The sequence below is a fragment of the Thermobia domestica genome, chromosome 16 (genome assembly GCF_964235325.1).
Source record: "Thermobia domestica chromosome 16, izTheDome1.hap1.1, whole genome shotgun sequence".
NCBI classification, from domain to species: domain Eukaryota; kingdom Metazoa; phylum Arthropoda; class Insecta; order Zygentoma; family Lepismatidae; genus Thermobia; species Thermobia domestica.
Window position 1 is genome coordinate 103021077 of NC_137469.1, and position 9281 is coordinate 103030357.

The following is a 9281-nucleotide window of genomic DNA, read 5'->3' on the forward strand; positions in this document are numbered from 1 at the left end:
AGAAAAAAGAAAATCGCGCGCAACATAAAGGCGGTGATCAGCAGCCTGTGTTTGGATTATATATTAGTTAGTTAATCTTTTATAAAGGTTAACGTATATATATGTACTGTATATAAAACCTTAGGCGTACGTAACTTCTTGAAAAATCAACTTCTTCGCCTTTTTCTTCTTCGTTGCCTTTTCTTATTCGTTTGCCAAAGTACCTCTTTCAAAAACACACTTAATTAACAGAGCCCTATTGCTTGCAGATATGAGAAATGGTTATTTCTGTCTTTTCTCCACCTCCTCTTTCCCTTCTTCTTCTTCTTCTTCTTCACATAAGTAAAGAAAAGGAGAAAAGGATGTGACTGTAACTTTTTTTTTCAACATTGTGAGCATCTTTAATAATAATAATATCTTCTTTCTTTTTCTGTTGTATCCTATCCTACCTCGCAAGAGAAAGTAAAAAAAGGCATTCTTTATAGACTTCTGAATTGCTGACACATTAATGAAATAGCTAATAGAATGAAAACACGGTAAATGAAGTCAATTTTCTGTCGAGGATGCTCTCGATTCATGAATCTAATTAAATCCAAGACATTCTCTTGAAAATTAAGCCTTGTGTCGTTTAGTTCGTTAGTTAGTTATTGTTGTTGTTGTGTTTACGATGCCTCATCGTAGTTTCTAGGTACCAAAAGAAGCAACATTCATATATACTGCCGATGTTATATAGGCCTATAGTACAATAATAATTTTATCTTTAAAACTGACACTACCACAACAGTATAAGTAGAATATCAGAACCAAACCATGACTAATTGCTTTAATTTTCCCGCCTTTTGATGAAAGAAAACTGAATAGGCGTCCCTTCCAGTAAGTGTATGTGTAATTCAATGAAATCTTATGTGTAGAGTGCGGACGTGGTATAATGAAGCCGGCTAAGGCGTTCGGGTACAGATCATGAGGCGACACCCATACGGGGTTCGATTCCCTCTGAAGAGCATGGGTGTTTCTAACTGTCCTGGATCTTTCTGTGTTCGTGTTCCTGCCGAGTCCGGTAGAGATTCAACATTGCAAGAAAGAGTTGAATAAATTTAAGAAAAATACTAGATTACTTACCTCTGGTTCGAGGGATCCCGGAGTCGATCCTGGACCATGTGGTGGACAATATCATGTGCGGAGGTTTTCTCGGGATTTTCTTGTTTCCTTTAAAATTCTTATTCCACCACTACTTTCAAAACAATTCAATTGTATTAACCATCATTCTCCTTTAGCCTATAGCGACTTGAAAATGAAAATTCGCATTTCATGTCATAGAGTTTGCTCGTGGTTAACCAATTAGTATACGTGCCTTTCAAGTGTGAGCTCCGGGTTCGATTCCTAGCGGGAGCTCATGTGGCTCAGATTGTACGTTACAATGTAGATCCACGTCCCATATAACCTAGTTTCTGAAAAGAACGCTAAACTCAAAATCAAATCAAATCAAATGAAATCCTACGCTAGCAATGTCTTCCTTTCTTTTCTTAAAGACATCTTGCGGGACAGGAGAGTTCCTCCTCACTCCTGTGGTGACCACCCCCTCATGTCCATGACGCATCCCCCTCATGTCCATGACGCACCCCCCCTCAATTGTCTATCCGTAGGTGTTCTTCCATGAAAAAAAAATCTTTTCGATTAATTTTTACACCCCCTCAAATATATTTATATAGATTTTTACCCCCCCCCAAATATTTTAATGACGCAGTTTGCGTCATAGCCCCCCTTTGTGGGCACCCCTGTGAATAGCACATGGTAATCAAGTCCAATTATATAAAGGTAACCAAGAAAGTTCTGTCGCTTTTTCACCCACCATCTTCGAATATCGATATGTCACCTAAGACGTACCTGGAAGATCAATAATAGTCCCCATCAGCATCGACGATCTTCTGCCAACGCTCCGGAAGGACATGAAGTCCATCGCGGTAGAACTTGGTGGGCGGTGAAGCGAAGAAAGTATCAAGTGCATTTTGCTCCTGTACTAGGGATTTGAACTTGTGTCTTCTAACGTGATTGTCCAAGGAATACAACAGGTGATAATCGGACGTTGCAATGTCCGAGGAGTATGGTGGATGCAATAGTGTTTCCCATCCAAGGCGTAGAATGGTGTCCCGAATCATCCTAGCCACATGGGGCTTAGTATTGTCCTGTAACAGCAGGACTCCTTTGTATTTCAGAAGTGCTGGCTCCAGAGTTTTGAGTTTTCTTGAACACGGCTCAATTGCTGACAGTACGTGTTGCATTGATGCTCTGACCAGCTGGTAGGAGTTCCCGATGCATGATACCGCGAGCAGTCCACCAAACACACAGGAGGACCTTCTTCTGGTGCAGTGCTGGTTTTGGCTGTTTTGGAACAGGTTCATGGGATGCTAACCAATGATGACGGCGCCATGGAGCTTCGTACAGGACGAATCATGTGGGACCCATCGACCCAACTTGTAGTGCTTCCCAAGATGATGGAGGTGCTGCCGAATGGTTTCTCCACTCACACTGATTTGTAGTCCCAGTTCCTCACATGTCTGGCCACTGTTCACCTCAATTACTGGCTGAAGATCTTCATTTTATACATATGTACGTGGTAGGTCTTCGAGGGTTTCATCAACGTCCTTAAATTTATTAAACCACTGGCACACTGTCCGTGTAGTCACGATACCCTCCCCAAAGGCCTGGCATATCTTCCGTTCCGCTGCAGCGGCGTTTGACCCCAGTTTGAACTCGTACAGCATACACGACCTTATGAAGCTCTGAGGAAGTCCCATGTTCACTCTGTCCCTACGCAAATTCACGATGTAACTGAACTGCCACAACTAGGTAGTACGTTGGACATACCTACACTAACAACTGAACTTCGTTTTATCTCCATTCGCATTTAACTGATGGCGTAAGGACCAATTGAACACAGACCTCCACAAAAAGCGACAGACCTTTCTTGGTTACCTTTATAATTTTGAGAGAAAGATGATGCAAAGTTTGTACGATACGCTTAAATACATGTAAAAGTGTTTTCTTTACATTGTATGACTTATTAAGAAAACGTAGACACGAATATTTTATGTCCTGGGAGCAGCTTCAAGTTGAGTTGTTATAGATGAAATATGTCCAAAATGACCAAAAGTGCACTGGATTCTCTTGGTCTTAGGGTTTCATGACGAGACACGAAATGAAAGAAGGCTCATCAAACAGAAAGATTCATTTTCCGCTCAGATGCCTTTTTCGAGACTACTCTGTCTCAATTCTTGTCTTTAAAGGTGACTCTATTCTCGATAATGTGTTGTCTGTAATGCTACGTTTTTGAGCGGTTAGTATAAATTAAGCGCAAGTATTACTGTTTGCGAACATGTGTATATAGATGCTTCCTCTGTGAACAGTTATTGCAAGAATTATTGTTTGAATACATGTATCTGTACTACAACAATAAAAAAAGTGGAAAAGACGGATAAACCAGCTTAGTTTTCACCTTTAACGAAAGCAATTTGTACATTTTATATGTTTTTTGTTTTTACGAGAAAAAATCCTATGAAATTAGAATTTAGAAAAAAATTCTCTTCTTGCCTCCGCAATTAACATACTTTTTTTTTTAAAAAAAAAAAACTTTCTCCAGCTATAGCGTTATCGTATTGCCATTCTCCTCCAATTGCTACCGCTGCCTGCATTGTGCGTATACGCGGTACGAACATAGAATTTTCAAACAATTAAAACAAAAAAAAAATCCCAAAAAATAAAATCCAACTCTTCCCCGAAAAAAAATAACGGACCTCCCCATTAGATAGAGAGAAAGAGAGAGGTCCGAAAACAACATGGCTGTCCTACTGAAGAGTTATATGTAGCCCTAACCAAGCGCGATTGCAATTCAGCCAACGGTCGCTTTGCTCTCGAAGCTATTACCCTCACATGTGTAAACGCTATTCGACTGTATAATGAGCCCTCGAGAACCACAAATCACTTTTATTATCAAAAACTAAAAATAATGTGTGAATCGAGTATTCTCTCTATCTCTGCATTACTTTCATTCACTCATACAAGAGAGGACGAAAAATAGAAAGAACCAGTATTTTAAATTATTTAATAAATATTTGTACATAAGCCGAAAGAGCGAAATAAAAAAAAAACATCCCACAATCATTAAGCTGTAGAACGTGAAAACAATAAATGATAATGTTTATTGTATGAGTCGTCCATGAACATTCATTACTATTGAAAACGAAATATCGTTACTTATTCACGTATCATCCGTTCCATATTTGAGTCTGAAAATACTGCAATATACATAGTAGATACAACGCACTCAAATAATAATTTTAAAAATCTTAATTGTGTGATTGCAGTTAACAGTTTTTGGTCATTGCTACCGTAACAATACGAGTAAAATATTCTCTTCAAAGAAACCAAAATCCATCACTAGAGGTCAGTGCGGATGAGAATATGTCAGACAGAAGTTATACAAGTAATGACATAGCAGCCTCTTGAGGAGGTATCTGGGAATTGTTTCGGACATCTTGATTGGCTAATTTTCTGTTTCAGCGTTCTTAATTGGCCATTCCACTATCGATTAAAGTATAGCTTGGCATTACTCGCTACAACTTACACTTATTTTGGAATACATGTATATTGATAACTTTTTTTTATGGATATGTTTATTTATTCTTTTATTTGGACGGCTCGTAAAATTGAGAATACTTCTGAAAAAAATTTCATGGTCATTCTTCGAAGTACTATTAATTATCACTGGCTTTTAAAATTAAAGTATATTAACAATTTAATTCGCTATAGCCGGTTCCAAGCTCATGCTGAGAAAGGGAGAGTGACCTCCTCCTAACGCAGTTGAGCCCGCACAGCATTCAGGTCTCCGAGTCGGGAGGGAGAGATGGGGCCATGGGAAATGCGAGGAAACTCATAGTCCCGTATGCTCGGACGTTCCAAGACTACTGCCATTTATGACAGTAGTAGACTCGTTCTGTAAACAACTTACCGACGGAGATGAGGCTTCGGTTATCCTCCAAAATGGACATGAACCCGTTCTATTGTATGCGGGAGGGTACATGCGAACTCGTCACGGTTTCATCGAAGTAGGTAGTGTGAACTGTCGCCCTTACCGGTGCAGGTGAAGCTCCGGCTATCTTCCGAAATGGGCAACTAAGTCGTACCCTTGGGTCCAGGAGATAAGACTACATGATACCCCAACACGTGTGAAAGAGGGGGAGTACGTTCTGGGAGTATCATGAATACCCATACCCTACGGGGAGGATCATGTAGTATAGCCCATAAAGAGCGTTTCGTGCGTGTTCTTGGGTTCGGGATGAGATATTCGAATCATAACGCTCACTCGTACCTCAAGAGTAAGAGAGGTAGTAGAAGCAATGCTTCGTCCGAGGCTTTTAATTTTCACTGGGTGCAGGATCCACAACCCTACAAGGGGAGCCACCGCTCCCAAGTGGCCATTGTCTTTAATGGGAGAAAATCTACATCAGCCATTGAGTCTGGGAGAATGTGTCCTCTACCGTAATTAGAGGAAGTCCGTATTGCTTGGACGATCCTACCGATAGAGGAATGTCCGTTTACTGCCTCGAGCGGGGACCAAACGGCGACTGAGGAAACGTGCCGAACTCAGGTTTCTGGGTAGGAGGAGGAGGAATCTCACGGAGATAAAGGACTGGCATCAAACTTAAATGGTACGTACCATTATGGCGGTAAACACATACCATTGGATCTAGGATGAGATACAGGAGTAACTCGACATGTAGGCGGTACCTTTGCGCTAATGGCGAAAACCAGTGAACTTAGGTAGGGCAGGAATGAACAAGCACTTTCAAGCATGTCAGGGGCTCCGGAATTGAGTTGGATTGTGTCGTGCTGTGGTCACACCATGGGATTCAGTAGTATATTCTATGTGAAATTATCCCAGGAACAGGGACAACGGCGAGCAAGAGTGGGAGTTGAGTTTGCCTTATAACTCTCGAGCACCATACGTGCAGAGCATGGTTAGCCTTGACTCGCTAGCAAGGTAGCCTCGACCAGTAGGTAAATGGTAGGCACTCAGACTTCTTTAGGGTTCCCCAAACACATTGGGAGAAATCTAGGTAAAGCAGACGTATTTTCTCTTATATTGATTTCTCCAATTGTGTTTGGACAACCCTGTGGAGAAGTTGTGGTTGACTTTCCTTGATATAAAACGTTCTTAACTTCACGATCGTGTTTCTAAATACGGAAGGTAACATCACGCGTTAGTCAAGCTCTTAATACAATGCTGAAAACGATTTTGCATAGGGCCCTTAGTGTCTAAAATAGTTTATTTTGTGTAGTTACGAATTTGCATGAATTCATCATGAAACGTCCGTGTTAGTAATTTAATTACTTTCGATGTTCGTCAGCTTAATATACGATAAAGTTTATTTTTTTTTAATCTAGAAATTACTTTTTTTGTCAGCAAATTCTGTAGTCTACAGCTATTATGTATTTTTGTAGAATATTTATCCATGTGAAATGAAATGAGGTAGCTAACTGAAGTATAGGCAGAAATACTGTTGCACGTTACATTTAGTATTAAAATTTGCAAGAATTGCAAAACAAAAAAAGTTTTCAGTTAAGTTTATTAGTAAAAAGTTATATTCAACTAAAATTGCCTATTATTATTGTATTGAGTTAGAATCTATTATACGCACCTATTGTTTTATTGAAAAATCATTTTAGTATCTAATAAAAGCATCCATAAGTATTTTATAGATAACTATTTTTGTATCTTTTAAACATCTCTATTACTGTCTTATTGGTTAGCTTTTAATTAACACTTTCAATTCTAAGCTTGAGTAATGCAGACAAAGTCCGAGTCTAGTTCGCCCATTACGTATGAGTCTCCCAGATATCTTACGTGGATATTGACCGGTTGTTAGTTGTTCCAAAACCTTATTCGAATCCGCATTTAAAACAAAACGTTATTTGTTTTTATTGTGCATCTAATGATCAAATTATAAAGATTTTTGTATGCTGAAAGCTGTTGTGAGTTTCCTTTATTTGTGGTACTTTGCTGACGAACATGGATGAATGTTTTGTGCTTCTTCTGTAGTAACACATAAACGAATATAAATGGCTGAAGCACACATAGCCAACATCGTAGCGGTTTCACTCAATTATGACAATCATCAAGAAATGTACCTTTTCCCATGTTGTTTCTGCTTTTTTTCCTTTAATATAAATGAAACAGCATTTGTTTGAAATAATATTGTACAAATTCCGCAAAACAATACCAAAACATGTATTCATCTTAAAACACCGTGTTTAAAGTTTCCGGTATTTGCCATGCAGTTTGCATGTTTACCTGCACTAAACTGATAGGAGGTTGCAATTGAAATAGAAAATACAAACCCAATACTTGTTTACTTGACAATTTCAGTCAATATTTATAAGAGCCGCTCGGGGGAACATAATGGTATGTCACATTTTCTAACTTTCGAGAAAACTGGGGAAAAAAAGATCAACGTTCCCATGCACTTCAATGCAATGGCACATAGCAAACAAACTTCTTCTACCATATGTAATTTCGCAGGTACATATGCGAAATTAAACTACCTACATACTATTCTGTGGTTCAATTCCAACCCATTCTGCCTGATAACTCAATTTCGTTAAAAGTGGCGCTTACCATTATGTTCCCCCGAGCGGCTTATGGATTAGGAATTAGATTTCTGGGCTTTCGACAGCTATGGCCATGTTAGCGCGTCACGTATGAGGGATGACGTCCTTCGGCAAGCACCTTACCCAGGAAATTGGGAAGGAAGAAAGGAATATATAAGGAAGGAAGCGGCCTGGGACCATGCTGTTAGGTTCCATCCCGGCATTTGTCTGGTGTGAATGAGGAAAACTCAGGAAAAATCTCACTCAAGATGACTGGCCTGAGAAAGCTTTTTACACTTTTTCGCCCGAGTGTCCTCATCGGGAATCGAATCCGGGACATAAAGACTTTATTGAAAACTTATAGTTTAAAAGTTCTGTTAAAAGTACTTATCACTGTTTTTATTGATCACTTCATTCTCTGCGATTTCATTTAAAATATCTAACAGTGTTTCATCAATAACTTTTAATTAACATACAGGCTGGATCATCAACCTTGATACGGGCTTATAACTCTTAAACTAATAGGTGAAACAACGCTGACATTTCGTACTATGAGAGGGGAACATTGTTTGACATACTTGGCAATACCACCAGATTAACAGCATTGCCAACGAACATAAAGGTATATTTTTCAACTAACATTAGGTCAAGTTATTACATATTTCAAATATTCATGTTAAAAGAAAACTTACAATACCACATTTTACTCACTAGTCAGTGTTACTAACTAGTGGTGGGCACAAAAACCAGGTTTTCAGTTTCCAGTCTTTAGGAAAACCAAAAACCGGTTTTCAGCCAAACTAATTTCGGTTTCCTCCAAACCGGTTATCGGTTGTCGCAGAATCCAGTTCGTTTTATTACTGAAACCGGTTTCGGTTTTCTCCAAAACCGGTTCAGTTTTTCATCGAAATTGCTTTCAGTTTCTCCAAAACTGGTTCTATTTCTGACCAGAATAATGTTTTGTTCTCCGGAAGTCGATTCCGTTTCCACAGAAATAGTTTTGTGATCGGTGAAAATCAAATCGGTTTTTGGAAAAAACGAATTGGTTTCGGTGAAAATCCGAACCGGTTTTTGGAGGAACCGAAACTGGTTTCGGTGGAAAAACGAACCGGTTTTTGAGATAGCCGAAAATGGTTTCGGTGAAAACCCTGAACCGGTTTTGGAAAATACCGAAATGTCGGTTTTTCGGGTTTCGGGTTTTCTAGAAACCAATTTCCGGTTTTTACAAAAATCGGTTTCGCCCATCCCTATTACAAACTAAGAATACTACAGTATCGGAAACAGCCAAACTTTGGAGACCCGTACAATAGTAATAATGCAAGTGAGTGCACTAGTTAGTACTGTTGTAGAAATATCCAAAATTTAGTTGTGCTTCGTATGTTTGTGATACAGAGTACCATAACAGAGTTCTTGGTTTGTAGCACTGAATAACAAGCATAATATTTTAGGTTTCCTATTAACACGTAGATTTAAAATATTCAATAATCTCATTAGTGCTTTTGAAAAATATAACTTTATTTTGAGTTTGCAATACTGTTAATCTGGTGGTATTGCAGAGTATATCAAATAATGTTTCCCTGTCGATATTTGTATTGTATGAAATTTCAGCAAATTAATTATTAGTTTGAAAGATACAAGGGATACCAATATAAATGTCC

General features: G+C 38.9%; 1 protein-coding gene across 3 annotated transcripts in view; it reads right to left on the minus strand.

Moving 5' to 3' along the window:
* RhoGAP100F (Rho GTPase activating protein at 100F) overlaps positions 1-9281 on the minus strand; it is a 1104624-nt gene that overhangs the window by 1024355 nt on the left and 70988 nt on the right. The gene's annotated exons all lie outside the window — the stretch shown is intronic.